This window comes from Microcebus murinus, chromosome 10, assembly GCF_040939455.1.
Source record: "Microcebus murinus isolate Inina chromosome 10, M.murinus_Inina_mat1.0, whole genome shotgun sequence".
NCBI lineage: Eukaryota > Metazoa > Chordata > Mammalia > Primates > Cheirogaleidae > Microcebus > Microcebus murinus.
In genome coordinates this window covers 99,538,828-99,557,604 of record NC_134113.1, presented here as the reverse complement: position 1 = coordinate 99,557,604, position 18,777 = coordinate 99,538,828, and the positions used below count along the sequence as shown (strand labels likewise).

The following is an 18,777-nucleotide window of genomic DNA, read 5'->3' as shown; positions in this document are numbered from 1 at the left end:
CCACCTCTCCCTAAGGCACTTGAAATCTAACAGAGTCAGGCCATACTGAAACGAAAGACTAGAACAGCAGCCCAGGCACAGGCCTGCATGGGCTCATGAGCCACCCTCAGGGAGGCCCCAGTTTCCAGTGGACGGAGAAGCTCCCTGAAAATAACTGCTTGGGTACTGGGAACAGGCAAGCAGGCCCTGCCAAGTGGGGCTTCGGGTATTCTCAAAGGTTTTCAAAACAGGAATTGAAAAATTGCCAATAATAGGAAGATGTATCTAGTAGAGAGGAAAATAAAGGGACATTTAGAGGTGTGGTCACCTTGCTAAAATCAAAGGCTCAAAGGAGATGATAGTGACAGTTACAGCTTGCCACAGTAGACAGAGGCATTGTCCCATGGATGGTGGCAACAGCCCTGCATTGACAAGCTCAGGAGCTCACCCATGACTGGGACTGGCTTTCTGTGCAGCAACTCAGGGAGGCAGAAGGTAAAAGTGAAGTCCTTAGGGGCTTAAGGGGAGAAGGAAATGACTAGAGCAGTTGTGGCTCAAAAGAAATCTGAGGTTCATGTACAGCGCAGACAGCCCATTCCCAGCCCCAGGAAGCAAGGGGGGAAGCTTGTCTACCCCTTTCTTCTTCTCTACATCCTTCAGGCTGCTTCCTGCCCCGCCCCGATTTCAGTACCTTTAAAGCTGCTGCTGCTGCTGGCCTCATCTACCCAGATAACACCACACAGTGTGAGGGAGGGAAGTGTAGTGGACCCACAGTGGTTAGTTGCCCAGGCCTTGCCCCTAAATGTGCCTCTTGAATGAGGGTTAGTTGCAGCCAAATCTGCCCTCTCCAGCCTCTTGGAGGTCAGTCTGCATGGCCAATGCATGGTAGGTGTGGGACTTAGAACTCACAACTTGCACCATTTCCTCCTCCAGCACACACCACCTTTGGAAAGTTCTCTGTCTAATCATCATGCAAGGCAGAGCAGGTGCAGCGGTGAGAGCAGGAGCTCTGGGGCTGGCAGTCCCAGCCCTGCCACTTCACAGCTTTGCGACCTCAGCCTGGTTATTTCACCTCTCGGAGCCTCAGACTACTGATCTGTGTAAAGGGACTGACACCTACCTTAACGTTGTGTTAAGAGAGATCATGTGTGTAAAGGGCTTAGTCCAGTGCCTGGCTCAGGTTAGATAGTTAAAGGTAGCTGGTGTTATCATAATTCCACTTCGCTCATGTCCTAACCTCCCAGGGAACATTCACTCACAGCATGAGCCACCAGTGACTTTTTAGGGCTGGATTCCTTCCTGAGGCCACGTTCAGAGTTCTCCCCCACAGCTTTGCATTTTGCTCAGTGCTGGGAGCAAAGCTGCTAGAGCTAGGAGCAGTGGTTCTTGGAGCTGGTCTTCCTAGGCCTCATGGAGCGAAGGGTCAGCTGTGCCGGCTGGGGCCAAGGCCCCCCCGGGGGGGGGGGCAGAATAAACCACTTAGTGGATGCAGCTTCCACTCATGTGTGAGCAACACAGCAGGTCTGGCAGCTGTCAGGGCTGAGCCAGTCCAGGTAAAAAAGTGGACTGGACTGGGGAGCTGCCAAATGCTAATCGGAGTGATTACAGCCAGTCTCCAGGCCCTCCAGGGGACATGCCAGCCAGCAGCTCACATGGAAACCCAAGCCTCCTGCTCAAGCTATGAAGCAGTTGATGGAGCAGAAGCAGCTAAGGAAGGCAGACAACTGCAGTCCCAGGATGCTGCAGAGCCTGTCCCTTGCCCAATGCCCGCAGTGGCCACCCACACATGCCGCTGTCATTCACCTGCCAGGCCGTGCCTCCTCTTATAGGTGCCTTCATGAGCACAGATTTCCTCCCTGGCTACTTACATTTTAACAGTCCTTTGAAGTTATTCTTTGCATTTCTGACTTAGATCAACTTTCTGTAAGACATTCCTTAATCCAGCTTCTTCAGGCCTGAGACCCTGAATCACATTCCACAGATGACCAGGAGAAGTTAGGGTGCAGAACAGAGTAAGTGTGGGTGGGATCTCCTCTTTACATCGGCTGTTTCAATCTTCTGTGTGCACACACACACACACACACTCTCTTCTCTCTCTCTCTCTCTCTCTCTCTCTCTCTCTCTCTCTCTCTCTCTCTCTCTCTCTGCTTCAGCCTGGGGAGGGCTTGTCAAAGACATGACACATATATGACAAGGATGAGAAGAAGGAAGACAAAAAGACTTTTTCATCTAGAAAGTGGGTACAAACATCCCACATCTCATCTAGAAAAGGAAGGAAACAGCGGCTGAGCACTCGCAGTACCTAGGGTCTGTGCTGGACGCCTCTCACACAACACCCAGGAACGAGAGCTGGAGAGGTGGAGCAGTGCACTCCATAGCACACGGCCAGGTGAGGGCAGGTAGGGCTGGATCCAGACTGGCCCAGCCCAGTGCTGTCATCCACCTACCAACTCTCCTCTCACAGCCCAAGATGGCAGGGCCCACAGGGAGACAGGGACAAAGCAAACAGGTTTCAATCTCAAAAATGTTTCCTTGAGCACCTGTTGAGTGCTGGGCACCGGATGAGGCTCCTGTGGCCACTTAACATTCTTGTCCTCCTAGAACTAGAAGGCCAATGCCCCTTGCCTTCCTGAAGCAGTAGTAATGGGTTATGAGGGATGGAGAAATGCCCCAGTCAGCCTGGCAAGAAAGGAAGGCTCAGAGGGGCAGGCCCACCCTTTCCTAGTACGGAGCACAGACCCCGTTTTTTGGAGACAGAGTCTTGCTCTGTTGCCCAGGCTAGAGTGAGTGCTGTGGCATCAGCCTAGCTCACAGCAACCTCAAACTCCTGGGCTCAAGCAATCCTCCTGCCTCAGCCTCCTGAGTATCTGAGACTACAGGCATGTGCCACCATGCCTGGCTAATTTTTTCTATATATTTTTAGTTGTCCAGCTAATTTCTTTCTATTTTTAGTAGACACAGGGGCTTACTCTTGCTCAGGCTGTTTTCGAACTCCTGACCTTGAGCAATCCTCCCACCTCGGCCTCCCACAGTGCTAGGATTGCAGGGGTGAGTCACCGTCCGGGCCCATAGACCCCTTCTTCACTGATCCATGCTCTGTTCACTCTCACTGCCCTCTTTTACCTTCAGAGTGAGAATAAAGAAAAGGAACTGTCAGAGGAATGTGGGGGCCCACAGATGCTCCCTGCATGAACATAAGATGGGAAGAGACACAGCAGGGTCCTCTGGTTCTCAATTACACAATCACCAAACACTGACTCTCGTGACTGAAGCGGGATGAGTCTGCAAGGCTTAGCCATTTGGAGCTTGAAGCCTCAAAACTACCTTGTGAGCTCTCTGAAGATAGACACTATACCCATGCCCAGTCACAGCTCCTTGTTACCTGGAGCAAGCTGTGTGGCTGCAGCTGCCCCAGGGATGCTTCATGGTGATGCCACCACCCTCTGGGATAAAGGGGAAGTCCCAGCATCAGTGTTTCATATATCAGTCCCTAAGCTAGGGACTAGGGTTACAGAGATTTTTTTAAAGTAAGTTCTTTCCTGGAAGGGAGATAGACATATAAGCAATAAAGCTCAATGAAGTATTATGAACACTATGACCAACTTCTACAACAGGGAGCAGGAGAAGGTCCACAAAGACTTCACAGGGGATGGGACATGAGAGCTGTTTGAGGAATAAGCAGATGGTGGTTAGCAGAGAGGAGGTGGAACGAGATCAGGAGAGCATTCCAAGATCCAGATGAACAAAGGACCTACAGTAGGAAGTAGCAAGGCACCATGAAGGAATTACAAATATTTGGCACTGCTTGAATATGAAGTACAAGGAGAATATGCAAAGAAAGATAAGGCTGAGGAAAGAGGCAGGGGCTAGATTACAGTGTACCTCATCTGCCAGGCTGAACTTGGGCTGCATTCTGAGGGAATAGGGAACTCTCAAAAGCAAAAATATAACATGTTGGAAAAATTGCTATGTAGTGGAGATGATGGGTTGGAGAGAATGGAAAATGGATGCACAGAGATTATGTTCTGGTTCTGGCGATACTGTGAACTAAATAATATAAAAATGCCCCTGCTTACCAAAAACACTAAATAAAATATAACATCCAGCCGGCCATGGTGGTTCACGCCTGTAATCCTAGCACTCTGGGAGGCTGAGGCAGGCGGACTGCTCGAGGTCAGGAGTTTGAAGCCAGCCTGAGCAAGAGTAAGCCCCTGTCTCTGCTATAAATAGAAAGAAGGCCGGGCGCGGTGGCTCACGCCTGTAATCCTAGCTCTCTGGGAGGCCGAGGCGGGCGGATTGCTCGAGGTCGGGAGTTCGAAACCAGCCTGAGCAAGAGCGAGACCCCGTCTCTACTATAAATAGAAAGAAACTAATTGGCCAACTAATATATATAGAAAAAATTAGCCGGGCATTGTGGCACATGCCTGTAGTCCCAGCTACTTGGGAGGCTGAGACAGAAGGATCACTTGAGCCCAGGAGTTTGAGGTTGCTGTGAGCTAGGCTGACGCCACAGCACTCACTCTAGCCTAGGCAACAAAGCAAGACTCTGTCTCAAAAAAAATAAATAAATAAATAAATAGAAAGAAATTAATTGGTCAACTAATATATATAGAAAAAATTAGCTGGGCATGGTGGCACATGCCTGTAGTTGCAGCCACTTGGGAGGCTGAGGCAGGAGGATCGCTTGAGCCCAGGAGTCTGAGGTTGCTGTGAGCTAGGCTGACGCCATGGCACTCACTCTAGCCTGGGCAACAAAGCGAGACTCTGTCTCAAAAAAAAAAAAAAAAAAAAAAAAAAAAAAAAAAAAATATATATATATATATATATATATATATGACACCCTTTTAAATGTATAGCTAATATCCCAAAAGAGTAAGGAAAATTCTTGAGGCCATAAATGAAGAAGGAACTAAAACACAGAATGGTGAGTGAAATAAATGATCCTGTAAGGTGCCTTTGAATATGTAGTCCATCTCGGTAAGCCACACTGTCTAATACAGTGGGGACTGGCCACATGCAGATGTCTAAATTTAAATTTATGTTAATTAGTGTTAATTTAAATTAATTAAAATTTAAAATTCAATTCCTAAGTCTCACTAGCCACACCTCAAGCACTCAATATCTCATGTTACTAATGGCCACCATATTAGACAGTATAGGTCAGGGGTCCTCAAATTTTTTAAACAGGGGGCCGGTTCACTGTCCCTTAGACCATTGGAGGGCCGTTGGAGAGTGTGGTGCACATTCCACACATGTGCGCTGTGGGCCTGGGATGAGTTGGCTGCTAAGCAGGACAGGCAGCTATGGCAAAAACACCCAGTGGGCCAGATAAATGTCCTCGGTGGGTCACATGTGGCCCACAGGCCATAGTTTGAGGACCCCTGGTAGGTATATAACATTTCCATAACTGTGGCAAGATCATCTAGACAGTACTGATGGGAATGTGGATAATAGCCAAAAGAGACAGGAGACATAGCATTAGACCCAACTAGGCAAGAAAACTGAGCTGAGCTTCCTGCATAAAACTATGACCTCAATGAAAGGGTAAACTAGAAAAACAATTCTACCACCAAAACAGGGAGACCACATGGAAATGAATGAGCACTGGCCTAGGCTTAAAGTGAAACGAAAACCTTTCCTGGGAATTCATAACCATGGGCCTATACCATAAATAGATTTGGGATTTGAATAATGCCATGCTGAGAAAGTAACATAATTATTGGTCACAGCCTGATAATAACCACGAATCACCTAATAAAAGCAAATATAAATCAGTTTTGGAATGACACACCTTCAATTCTGATCTTATAGGATTCCCATAAATCAAACACCAATAAAAGTGAGCTCAAAATCCCAAATTACAAACTACACAAGGAAATAACCCAGCATAAATGAAAATCAGCAGATGACATACACAAGATTAGATCTCTCAGAACTTCAGATGATAAAGGCTGTAATACCAATATGTTTACCATGCTTAAGAACATAAAAGAATAAAGTTATATGAAAAAGAATAGTATAGAAAAAGAAAATAATATGGCAGGGTAAAGCACTTCCAGAATGGCAGGATATGAATCTCTGTGAATTTACTGGTGAAAACTATAAAATCAACCATTTGAAGTTTCTGAACATTGTTCTAGGGCATATAGCAAATAGGAAAACATTTATTCAAGAAAATCAGTGAAATCTCAGTAAGAACAGCAACAGTCTGTGCCATTTGAACTACAACCTGCTCCCTCCATGCCCCAAGCTCAATGTGACAGCTCTACTCTTATGTAGACAAGAAAAAGGGGCTCCCTCTCCTCACTAGCTTCCATTCTAGCACAACAGTTTCTCCCCGTGAGGGGCTGGCTGCCAGCATTTCTCATTCCCCACCCTTGAGCTTTGTGTTACAGAAACTCTGTTTCAGGTAAGCACAGCTGAGAGGTCTGAGGCTCCCTATATCTACCCAGCCCCCACTTATAGAGTGGAAGCTCTAACCCAGGTATGGCAGGCCAAAAGTACTAGGCCAAATCACCTTATCCCAGCTCGCTTATAGGGCAGAGGTTCCACACAGCAAGAGGCAAGCTGTAAAAACCAAAATGCTGCCATCCCCTCCTCCCATTCCCTTTCTACTCACAGATAAAGCATATGGCTCTGAGAAGTGGGCCACTGTATACGGCTCCAGAACAATGGCACAGTTTCTGCCCAAGAGTAGAAGCACGTATAGAAATAGAGCCCTGCAGCTCAACCTTAAGAGAATGGCTTTATTTGGAACACAAATTAAAAGTCTAAGGGTACTGTTAGAAATCTTGGTAGTGAGTAATTTAGAGGAGGCTGCTAGCTCCATGATGGCAACAAGTGGAAGAGAGACAAGCTAGAAGTTTACCAGAGAGAACCAGGGAAAGAGACAGCTAAAAAGAGCCCTACTGGGGTCAGAGCAAACCTCAAAGACTGGTCTCAAGAACCTTCCCTACAAAGGGACCCAACTTTATTGGATCAGATATCATCAATTTATGCCTCTTAGGCATTGTCAAAAATAACAGAGTGATCAGCTAGCAACTAGTGGAGACTAACAGCTGGATGTAAGACAAATAAAGGCAGGCCAGCTGGATGCTCAACAAGCAGATCAGGGCAAGAGATGGTCAGAGGGAACCCAGCTGTCATCTCAGGCAGGAGGGAGACTGTGTGCATGTCCAGGCTTCATCTTCTGAGAAGTAACATCAGAGGCTTCATACTGCAGGGGAAACAGATTTCACTGAGCTCTTTTGGCCAAGTCACTAAAAAATAAACACCAATAACAAAAATTCTAGGGGAGTGGAGGAGAAGGATTGGGATCATGATCACTTTCTAGAGTTGTTATATTACCTTAAATGTGCAGCTTTCAACAAAAAATTATGAGACATACAAAGAAATAGGAAAGTGTGACCCATATACAATGAAACAAAGCAGGCAACAGTAACTGCCTTTGAGGGGCCCAGATGTTAGACTTAGTAGACACCTAGACTTTGAAGACAAACTTCAAAGCAGCTCTTAAAAATGTGTTCAAAGAAGTAAAAGAAACTGTGCTCAAAGACTTAAAGGAAAGTATGACAATGTCTCATCAGATAAAGAATGTCAATAAAGAGATAGAAATCATGATAATAAAAAGAAGCACCAAATGGAAATGCTGGAGTTGAAAAGTATAAGAGCCAAAATGAAAAATTCAGAGAGGGACTCAACAATTGATTTGAGCTAGCAAAAAAATCAACAAACTCAAAGAAACATTGATAGAGACTAAGCAATCTGAAGAACAGAGAGAATAAAGAGTGGAGAAAAACATAAACAAAACATAAACATAAACAGCCCTAGAAATATGGGACACCATTAATTGCATCAACATATGTATGATGGGATTATCTGGAGGAGAAGAGAGAAAGAAAGGAACAGAAAAAAATTCAAAGAAATAATGTCTGAAAAATTCCCAAATTAAGTGAAAATGTTAATCTACACATCCAAAAAGCTCAACAAACTCCAAGTAGAATAAATACAGAGATCAGGCTCAGAAACATCATAGTCAAAATGTTGAAAGCTAAAGACATAGAAAAAAAATCTTTAAAGTAGCCAGAGAAAAATGGCATCATATACAAGGGGAATCCAATAAGAGTAACAGTTAACTTTTCAGAAAGAGTAGGGGCCAGAAGTCAGTGGGAGACATTTTCAAAGTGCTGAAAGAACACAGTAAGCAGGAATCTTATATCCACCAAAACTATCTTTCAAAAATGAAGGTGAAATACATTTCTAGATAAACAAAACATGACAGAACTCATTGTTAGCAGACTCGCCTTATAAGAAATACTATACTGAAAGAAGTTCTTCAGGCTGAAAGCAAGTGACACAAGACAGTACTCCAAATCCACACAAAAAAGCAAAGAGTTCCAGTAAAGATAATTACACAGGTATCATAAAAGACAGTGTATTGATCCAGCAATCCCATTGCTGGGCATCTACCCAAATGATCCAGTGACACTCTACAAAAAAGACACCTGCACTCGAATGTTTATAGCAGCACAATTCATAATCGCAAGGCTGTGGAAACAGCCCAAGTGCCCATCAATCCAAGAATGGATTAATAAAATGTGGTATATGTATACCATGGAGTACTATTCAGCTCTAAGAAACAATGGTGATGTAGCACATCTTATATTTTCCTGGTTAGAGCTGGAACCCATACTACTAAGTGAAGTATCCCAAGAATGGAAAAACAAGCACCAGATATATTCTCCAGCAAACTGGTATTAACTGAGTAGCACCTAAGTGGACACATAGGTACTACAGTAATAGGGTATTGGGCAGGTGGGAGGGGTGAGGGGGGCGGGTATATACATGCATAATGAGTGAGATGTGCACCATCTAGGGGATGGTCATGATGGAGACTCAGACTTTTGGGGGGAGGGGGGGAATGGGAAATGGGAAATTGAAACTTTAAAATCTGTACCCCCATAATATGCTGAAATAAAAAAAAAAACACTTTAAAAAAAAAACTAACATGAGATATCATCTCACCCCAGTTAAATGGGCTTTTATCAAAAAGACAGGCAATAACCAATGCTGGCGAGGATGTGGAGAAAGGAGAACCCTCATATAGTGTTGGTGGGAATGTAAAAAAAAAAAAAAGACAGTGTAATCTCATATTTCCTCTCCTTTCTTCTCTTAATTTATTTAAAAATCAATTGCAAACAACAATATTATAATTGTATTGTTAAGCTTTTAACATATGTAAATGTATTATATTTGACAACAGCACAAAGAAGGCAGGTGAGGGCAAAGCTGTATGAAGGCAAGGAAATGACACCAGATGGAACTCAATTCACAAAAATAAATGAAAAGAACCAGAAATAGGGTAAAAAAGATACAAATGTAGACATAGTTTTAATTTGTTATGTATATATCATATATAAGAATATCACAAAAAATTTGCAGCGGGTTGGGTGGTCTCGTGGCTCTCTCTCTTGCTTCAACAGTGTTTGGATGGAACAGACCCGAGGACTTCCTTTCTTCCAGCCTCCAACTGCTCTCTGATCGCCTCTCCGAGACTTGCGGTCTCCGGGACCAAGATCTCTGGACCAAGAGACGATCTCTGCCATCTCCTGCTGCTGGCGCCAGCTAACACCTTGTTCTGTGGTTGGCGTCTTCCTGCCGAGCAACCATGAGCTCCCAGGTGCGTCAGAATTACTCCACCGACGTGGAGGCAGCCGTCACCCGCCTGGCCAATTTGCATCTGCGGGCCTTCTACACCACCTGTCTCTGGGCTACTATTTCGATCCGCGATGCGGCTCTGGAAGGCTGGGCCACTTTTTCCGAGAATGGGCTGATGAGAAGCGCGAGGGCGCCGAGTCTCTTGAAGATGAACCAGCGAGGCGGGCGCTGTCTTCCGGGCCGCGCAGAAGCCGTCTGGAGATGACGGGTCCCGCCCGGGTCGCGGTGGAAGCCGCGTGGCCCTGGAGAAGAGCCCGGCCCGGGCTCTTCTGGATCTTCCTGCTCCGGGTTCCGCCCGCACAGACCGCATCTCTGTGACTTCCTGGAGAATCACTTCCGAGATGAGGAAGTGAAACGCATCAAGATGGCGACCACCCGACCGACCTCCGCAGGCCGGCGGCTGGGCGAGTATCTCTTAGAAAGGCTCACCCTCAAGGACGATTAGGAGGCCCCAAGCCCAGCGACCACTGGGGAACCCCTCTCAAAGTATCAGGGCTTCTGCCGGAGCCTCTCCCGCCAGGCACTAGGCAGCTTTTTAACCACCCCGGAGTCCTCTCCCAAGCCTTGGACCAAATGGAAATAAAGCTTTTTGCAGCAAAAAAAAAAAAAAGAATATCACAAAAAAGTGAAAAAGGAAATAGAGCTATATGGAAATAAATTTCTATATCTCACTGGTATTAAGTTGGTATAAATCTGAAGTAGATTCTGAGAAGCTAGTATGTATAAGACCTAAAGCAGGCCGGGCGCAGTGGCTGTAACCCTAGCACTCTAGGAGGCCGAGGTGGGCAGATTGCTCGAGGTCAGGAGTTCGAAACCAGCCTGAGCAAGAGCAAGACCCCGTTTCTACTATAAATAGAAAGAAATTAATTGGCCAACTAAAAATATATAGAAAAAATTAGCCGGGCATGGTGGCACATGCCTGTAGTCCCAGCTACTCGGGAGGCTGAGGCAGTAGGATTGCTTGAGCCCAGGAGTTTGAGGTTGCTGTGAGCTAGGCTGACGCCATGGCACTCTAGCCTGGGCAACAGAGTGAGACTCTGTCTCAAAAAAAAAAAAAATGTAGTTTTAAAAAAATCATTAAAGGAATTAAAATGTTACACTATGAAAATTCATCTAATACAAGAAAGAAAAAGATCAAAAAAAGAACTTCAGTCCCACCTGAGGTGCCTCCTCCCCAAAAAACAAACAAAAAAAACCCTTCAGATTTCAAATATAGTCTTCCCTTATCCATTGGGGATACATTCCACAACCCCCAGTAGATACCTGAAACTGCAGATAGTACCAAAGCCTATGTGTATATAAATAGAGAGATAATACCATGTTTTTTCTTATACATACATACCTACGATACAATTTGATTTATAAGTCAGGCACAGTAAGAGATTAACAATAATAAAATAGAACAATTATAACAATATACTGTAATGAAAGTTATGTAAATGTGGTCTCTCTCAAAATATCTTAATATTTTTGGATGATACTTTACTGTGAGTAGCTGAAACCATGCAAATCAAAACTGCAAATAAGAGGGGACTACTGTATAGTCACTGAAAAAATTTAATGGATGGGTTAAACAGTAAATTAGACATAACTGAAGCAAGTTTGTAAATTTAATAATATATCTGAAGACATTCTCTAGAATGCAGTACAGAGAGCCAGTGATTGAAAATATATAAAAGAGACAAAAGATATGAGAGATGGATTGGGAAGATCCAAAATATTTCTAAGAGAAGCCCCAGAAGGAGAAAATAAAAATAATGAGGGAAAGACAATAAAGAAATTTGAGCTGAGAATTTTCCAAACTTAGTGAAAAAACTCCATACACACAGATTTAGGAATCATAGTGAATCCTAAACAGAATGACTAAAAATGAACGTGCTCCTAGATGTTTTGAAGTGAAACTGTGAAACTACAGAACACCTATCAAGAAAGAGATCTTAAGAGAAACCAGAAAGTAAAAAACAAATTACTTACAATAAACAATTAGCTTGATAGCAGACTTCTCAGAAATAACAGAAGTCAGAATGCAACGAATGAGCCGGGCTTGGTGCGGCTCACGCCTATAATCCTAGCACTCTGGGAGGACAAGGCAGACGGATTGCTCAAGGTCATGAGTTCAAAACCAGCCTGAGCAAGAGCGAGACCCCGTCTCTACTATAAATAAAAAGAAATTAATTGGCCAACAAATACATATAGGAGAAATTAGCCGGGCATGGTGGCTCGTGCCTGTAGTCCCAGCTACTCGGGAGGCTGAGGCAGGAGGATCGCTTGAGCCCAGGAGTCTGAGGTTGCTGTGAGCTAGGCTGACGCCACGGCACTCACTCTAGCCTGGGCAACAAAGTGAGACTCTGTCTCAATCTCAAAAAAAAAAAAAAAAAAAAAAGAATACAACGAATGGTAGAAATAAAACTAAAGAGTCATGTGCTCGCTTCGGCAGCACATATACTAAAATTGGAACGATACAGAGAAGATTAGCATGGCCCCTGCGCAAGGATGACACGCAAATTCGTGAAGCGTTCCATATTTAAAAAAAAAAAAAAAAAAAAAAAAAAAAGAGTCAGAGATTACAATAAACATCCTAGTAAATGACAGACTAATCAGATTGGATTTCTTTAAATGTCCAGCTATATGCTTTTATACAAAAAAAATCTCTAAGACAAAAAATGTAAAGGCTGAAGAAAAAAAATATAAATATATTTTAATGCATTTATATAAATAAACCAGGCAAATATTAACTAAAAGAAAATGGGGCCGGGCGCTGTGGCTCACGCCTGTAATCCTAGCTCTTGGGAGGCCGAGGCGGGCGGATTGCTCAAGGTCAGGAGTTCAAAACCAGCCTGAGCAAGAGCGAGACCCCCGTCTCTACTATAAATAGAAAGAAACTAATTGGCCAACTGATATATATATAAAAAATTAGCCGGGCATGGTGGCGCATGCCTATAGTCCCAGCTACCCGGGAGGCTGAGGCAGAAGGATCACTCGAGCCCAGGAGTTTGAGGTTGCTGTGAGCTAGGCTGACGCCACGGCACTTACTCTAGCCTGGGCAACAAAGCGAGACTCTGTCTCAAAAAAAAAAAAAAAAGAAAAAGAAAATGGGATAGCTATATTAATATTTGAAAAAGTAAACTGTATGCCCAAGAATATTCTTTGAGACAAAGAATTTCACCATATAATGATAAAAGAGACATTACAGCACAAAAGTGAAGGGCACACACTCTAGAATCAGGCTACCTGTTGCAAATCCTGACTCCACCACCTAGAAGCTGAGTGGGCAAGTTTATTCAGTCTCACTTTCCTTGATTCTGCCCTTGCTAAACTGGAGACAATAATGGTGCCTACTTCATTGAGTTAAATGAATTAATATATAGAAAATGCTCAGCACAAAGTGCTGCTATAAAAGGACCAAGTTCCAAAAAGACATCATAATTCTGAATTTGTATGTACTCAATAAAGTAGCCCCAAAATATATAACACAAAGAGGGATAATATTTATGAGACATTGGCAAATAACCTAATTATAGTGGGAGACAGAAACATCTCTCAGTAATTGATAGAACAAACAGATAAAACATTGGTACAGATATATTCAAGTTAAACACATCATTAACAAGCTTGATCTAATGGCTAAATTTAGAACTCTGTACCTAAAATCTAGAAACTATGCATTGTTTATAAATATATGTGCAATATTTACAAAACCTGACCATGTACAGACAGTATCCCCTGACCTCACAGCAATTAGATTATAACACAATAATAAGAAGATAATCAACCACTCCCTGTATATTTGGAAATTTAAAAACATACTTCTAAATAATTTATCTGAAAATTAGAAAACATTTAGAACTAAATGGTAAAAATGCTACCTCTCAAAATGGATGGATACAGCTAAAGCAGAAGAGGAAAATTTATAGCCTCAAAAAGGACAGAGATAATGTAATGAAAACACAAAGAAAAAAAATATTAAAGAACAGAAATAATAAAATCTAAACTTTTTTTTTAAGACAGAGGCTCACTTTGTCACCCAGCTAGAGTGCAACCTCGAACTCCTGGACTCAAGCAATCCTCCTGAGTCAGCCTCAGGACTGGGACTAAAGGCATGCACCATAACGCCTGGCTAATTTTTTCTATTTTTAGGAGAGACGGGGTCTCACTCTAGCTCAGGATGGTCTCAAACTACTGAGCTCAAGCGATTATCCCGAGTTGGTCTCCGAGAGTGATAGGATTACAGGCGCAAGCCACTGCGTGGGCCAAACCCTAATATTTATTTATTTATATTTTAGCATATTATGGGGGTACAAGTGTTAAGGTTACGTATATTGCCCATGAACCCCCCCCCGCCTCCCTCGAGTCAGAGCCTCAAGCGTGACCATCCCCCAAATGTTGCACATCTCACTCATTGTGTTTGTATAAACCCATCCCCTCCTCCCCCCTCCCACCTGCCCGACACCCGATAAATGTTATTCCTATACGTCCACTTAGGTATTGATCAGTTAATACCAATTTGCTGGTGAGTACATGTGGTGCTTGTTTTTCCATTCTTGGGATACTTTCCTTAGTAGAATGGGTTCCAGCTCTATCCAGGAAAATACATGAGGTGCTATATCACCATTGTTTCTTAGAGCCGAATAGTACTCCATGCTATACATATACCACATTTTATTTATTTATTTATTTTTTTTTTTGAGACAGAGTCTCACTCAGCCTCCCAAGTAGCTGGGACTACAGGCATGTACCACCATGCCCGGCTAATTTCTTCTATATATATTAGTTGGCCAATTAATTTGTTTCTATTTATAGTAGAGACAGGGTCTTGCTCTTGCTCAGGCTGGTTTCAAACTCCTGACCTCGAGCAATTTGCCTGCCTTGGCCTCCCAGAGTGCTAGGATTACAGGCGTGAGCCACCGCTCCCGGCCTACCATATTTTATTAATCCACTCATGAACTGATGGGCATTTGGGTTGTTTCCACAACTTTGCAATTGTGAATTGTGCTGCTATAAACATTCGAGTGCAGGTGTCTTTTTCATAAAGTGACTTTTTTTTTTTTTTTTGAGACAGAGTCTCGCTTTCTTGCCCAGGCTAGAGTGAGTGCCGTGGTGTCAGCCTAGCTCACAGCAACCTCAAACTCCTGGGCTCAAGCGATCCTCCTGCCTCAGCCTCCCGAGTAGCTGGGACTACAGGCACGAGCCACCATGCCCGGCTGATTTTTTATATTATATATATTAGTTGGCCAATTAATTTCTATTTTTATGGTAGAGACGGGGTCTCACTCAGGCTGGTTTTGAACTCCTGACCTTGAGCAGTCCGCCCGCCTCGGCCTCCCAGAGTGCTAGGATTACAGGCGTGAGCCACCACGCCCGGCCCATAAAGTGACTTTTGATCTTTTGTGTAGATGCCCAGTAGTGGAATTGCTGGATCAAATGATAGATCTACTTGTATCGCTTTAAGGTATCTCCATATTGTTTCCCACAGAGGTTGAACTAGTTTGCAGTCCCACCAGCAGTGTAGGAGTGTTCCTCTCTCTCCGCATCCACGCCAGCATTTATTCTTTGGGGACTTTTTGATAAAGCCATTCTCACTGGAGTTAAGTGATATCTCATTTGGGTTTTGATTTGCATTTCCCTGATGATTAGAGATGTTGAGCATTTTTTCATATGTTTGTTGGCCATTATTCTGTCTTCTTTTGAGAAGTTTCTGTTCATGTCCTTTGCCCATTTTTTGATAGGGTTGTTTGATTTTTTTCTTGATTTTCCTGAGTTCTAAATAGATTCTAGTTATCAGCCCTTTATTGGATGTGTAGCTTGCGAAAATTTTCTCCCGTTCTGTGGGTTGTCTGTTTGCTCTCTTGACAGTTTCTTTGGCTGTGCAGAAGCTTTTTAATTTGATCAGGTCCCATTTATTTATTTTTGTTGCTGCTGTGATTGCCTCTGGGAAAACCCTAACATTTAAATACAAAACTATCTGGCATGATTTATTAAGAATAAAAGAGAGAAAGCATCAACAAGCAATACTCAGAATGCAGAAGGAGGGCTCACTACAGAAACAATACAGTTTTTAATAATAAAATAGTATAAACAATGTTATACAAATATATTAAAAAACTTATAGAAAATAGAAAATTCCCTAGAAAACTGTGACTTTTCTAAACTGTCAAAGTAGAAAAATCTGAATATACATTTAATTATTAAAGAAATCAAATCAGCAATTAAAAGTATCCTCCCCTAAAATTTATCCGGTCCAGATGGTTTAGTGTGCTCCACCAATAGTCAAGGAACTGAGAACCCCATGTTAAGCTGTTCCAGAAAATAGAAAAAGATAGACTGGGTTGCCATTTATGTTATGAAGGTAATATAATCAATATCAAAAATAGTATAGAAACCCCAATCTATTACTTGGTGGGTACATCAGCCACCTGAGACCCCCACCCCTCACGGAAGACCTGCATCAGCATAATACTAACCTATTACCTGGCACATCAACTAACCTATATTACCTTAGCCACCTGAGACCCCATCCCTTGGACCACTCCAACTTAATAAAAGTGGGAAAAATTGGGTAGATGGGGCTCAGAATTTAGTGGCGAGAGCCCTGAGCCCGTTGGCGAATAAACTTTGACTCTCCAACTCTCTGTGTGCCGCTTGGTTTGTCCTCTGGACCACCCGCTGTAACACTTGCTGTAACAATGTCCCCCTAAAATTCATATGTTAAACCTAATCCCCAGTGTAATGGTATTTGGAGGCGGGGCCTTTGGGAAGTGATACTGGATCAAAGGGAGGGCCCAGTGCGCTGCTGGTGTAGTGGCGAGCACAGCTGCCTTCCAAAGGGAGGGGCCTCATGCATGTGATTTATGCCCTTATAAAAGACTCCAGAAAGAGCCTTTGTCCCTTCCACCACATGAGGACATGGCAAGAAGATGGCCATCTATGAACCCAATTCGGAACTCAGCTGAATTACACTTGTGTGCTAGTGTTTTATGGAAGGTAGAATTTGTGAGCAATGAAATTGGGTATTTTGCTGAGGAAATCTCTAAATAAAAATGTTAAAGGAGTGGCCTGGCACCTCTTGACTGCTTATGGTAAAATTCAAGAAGAGAAAAATGACTTCAAGATGGAAGTGTTAGGCAAACAGGGCAAGACCTTAAAAGTCTGGAAAATTATCAGTCTATCCATATTAAAAAGAATCAGAAAGCTGTTTGGGGGAGAACACTAAGGGTGTGGCCAAGCTCCTTTGATAAGGAGATAGTAGGGATCAGCCATTCTCCCCAGAGCCTGGAACTATTCTAGGGGACAATGGAAGAATGATCCTGAGGCAACTCAGAGATTGTCAGCGGCTGCTCAGTTGGTCCTCGGGACCACCCGATGTAACACTTGCTGTAACATCACCACTTGAAGGGAACAGCCACCTGAACCACATCAGGCTATGACATGAGCAAAAAATATTTATTTTGTTAAGCCACATTTTTATATATGCGTTGGTCTGTTCCTGGGTGCTCTGCTTTGTCCATTGGAATGTGTCTCTCCCTCTGCCAGCAGAATATTGCCTTAACTGCTGTAACTTTATAAAAATGTCTGGTAGCTGACAGGGCAAGTGCATGGCCAAACCAGTGAAGAACTCCTCCAAGATACGGCAGTTTCTCATTTCTTAAACCTAGGCTTAGGAGGTGCACAACACTCATTAGTTGAGTGAATAAATGAAGCCAAAAGAGGAAGTCAGAAAGACCAAAGGAAGAAGCAGACAAGGAAGGAAGAAGGGCCGGATGCGGTGGCTCACGCCTGTAATCCCAGCACTCTGGTAGGCTGAGGCAGGAGGATCACTCAAGGTCAGGAGTTTGAGACCAGCCTGAGCAAGAATGAGACCCGTCTCTACTAAAAAAGAAAAATAGAAAGAAATTAGCTGGACAACTAAAAATATATAGAAAAAATTGGCCAGGCACTGTGGTGCATGCCTGTAGTCCCAGCTATTGGGAAGGCTGAAGCAAAAGGATTGCTTGAGCCCAGGAGTTTGAGGTTGCTGTGAGCTAGGCTGACACCACAGCACTCTAGCCCAGGCAACAGGGTGAGACTCTGCCTCAAAAAAAAAAAAAAAAAAAAAAAAGAGGGAACAAGGAATACACCCTCCACTCTCCAAAGAGAAAGTCCCAGGAATGCTAAGCCTGCTCTCCTGGGGATATAAAACCAGAAGGCTCCAGTCAGAGTGGGAGGAGGCAGGGAAAGGGTTTCCAGCTAGACCCCTGTTCTCTCTCTCTTCCCCACAAAAAGAGACAATGACACAAGACTTTGGAACCACAACTCTCAAGCAAAAGCTGAGGATGTCAGCTGCCCAGCAGTTCACACCCTGAGACAATCTTCTCACTTCAATCTCCAAGGAAAAAGCTACCAAGAGCCCCAGGCAAAGAAACAGGTGTCCCTGCATGGCCTACCTCAGCAGCACGACTAAGCACTGGGGAAGTGACAGAATGATGTTAAAAAAAAACTATTATAACTGAGATATTTTAAAATTCCACCCTCAAGGCAGCATCCCGTTGCTATGGCAACCCCATCTCTGCAGGGTGTCCTGATTACCAACACACTCACTGTACCTGCCTCCCCCGGCGAGAGGAGGCGTCCTCAGGAGCTCAGAAGCTGTTGCTGCCAAGGGGAACAGGGAGGAAGTGCCCCTGTTCTGACTCCAAGGTCATGACTGGAGACCCAAGACGATTATATCTGTTCAGTGTGAACACCTGATGGAAGTTTTGTCCCAGGTTAATAACTTCACTAAAAATATGGGCTTATGCTCTATCCAAATGGACTTGCAGAGTTTTTTTTGTTTCTTATTCACTTGGCTCCATCAAAACACAAAATGGTAACATTTTCATTCAGTTTGGGATTAAACAAATGAAGGCACTGGTTGTTAGTTTTATTTCCCAGGTTTAGACAAAGCCACTAAGGAACAAAATTAGAATTGGCAGAGTGGCTGGCCCCATCTTACACAGATCTGCATGCATTGTTTGGCACTACACCTGCTCTTCTGCACCTGGCTGGAATAGCTTGTGAGAGCTGTAGGAACCCCAAACAAGTAAGAACGGGGAACAATGGCCACAG

The 18,777-nt window shown here is 43.7% G+C and overlaps 1 non-coding gene across 1 annotated transcript; it reads left to right on the top strand.

The window, feature by feature from the left end:
- Positions 1-12,117: 12,117 nt before the first annotated feature.
- On the top strand, positions 12,118-12,224 carry LOC142873502 (U6 spliceosomal RNA). The gene has a single exon (XR_012921524.1). It is a non-coding gene; the product is annotated as a U6 spliceosomal RNA (small nuclear RNA).
- The last annotated feature ends 6,553 nt before the right edge of the window (positions 12,225-18,777 follow it).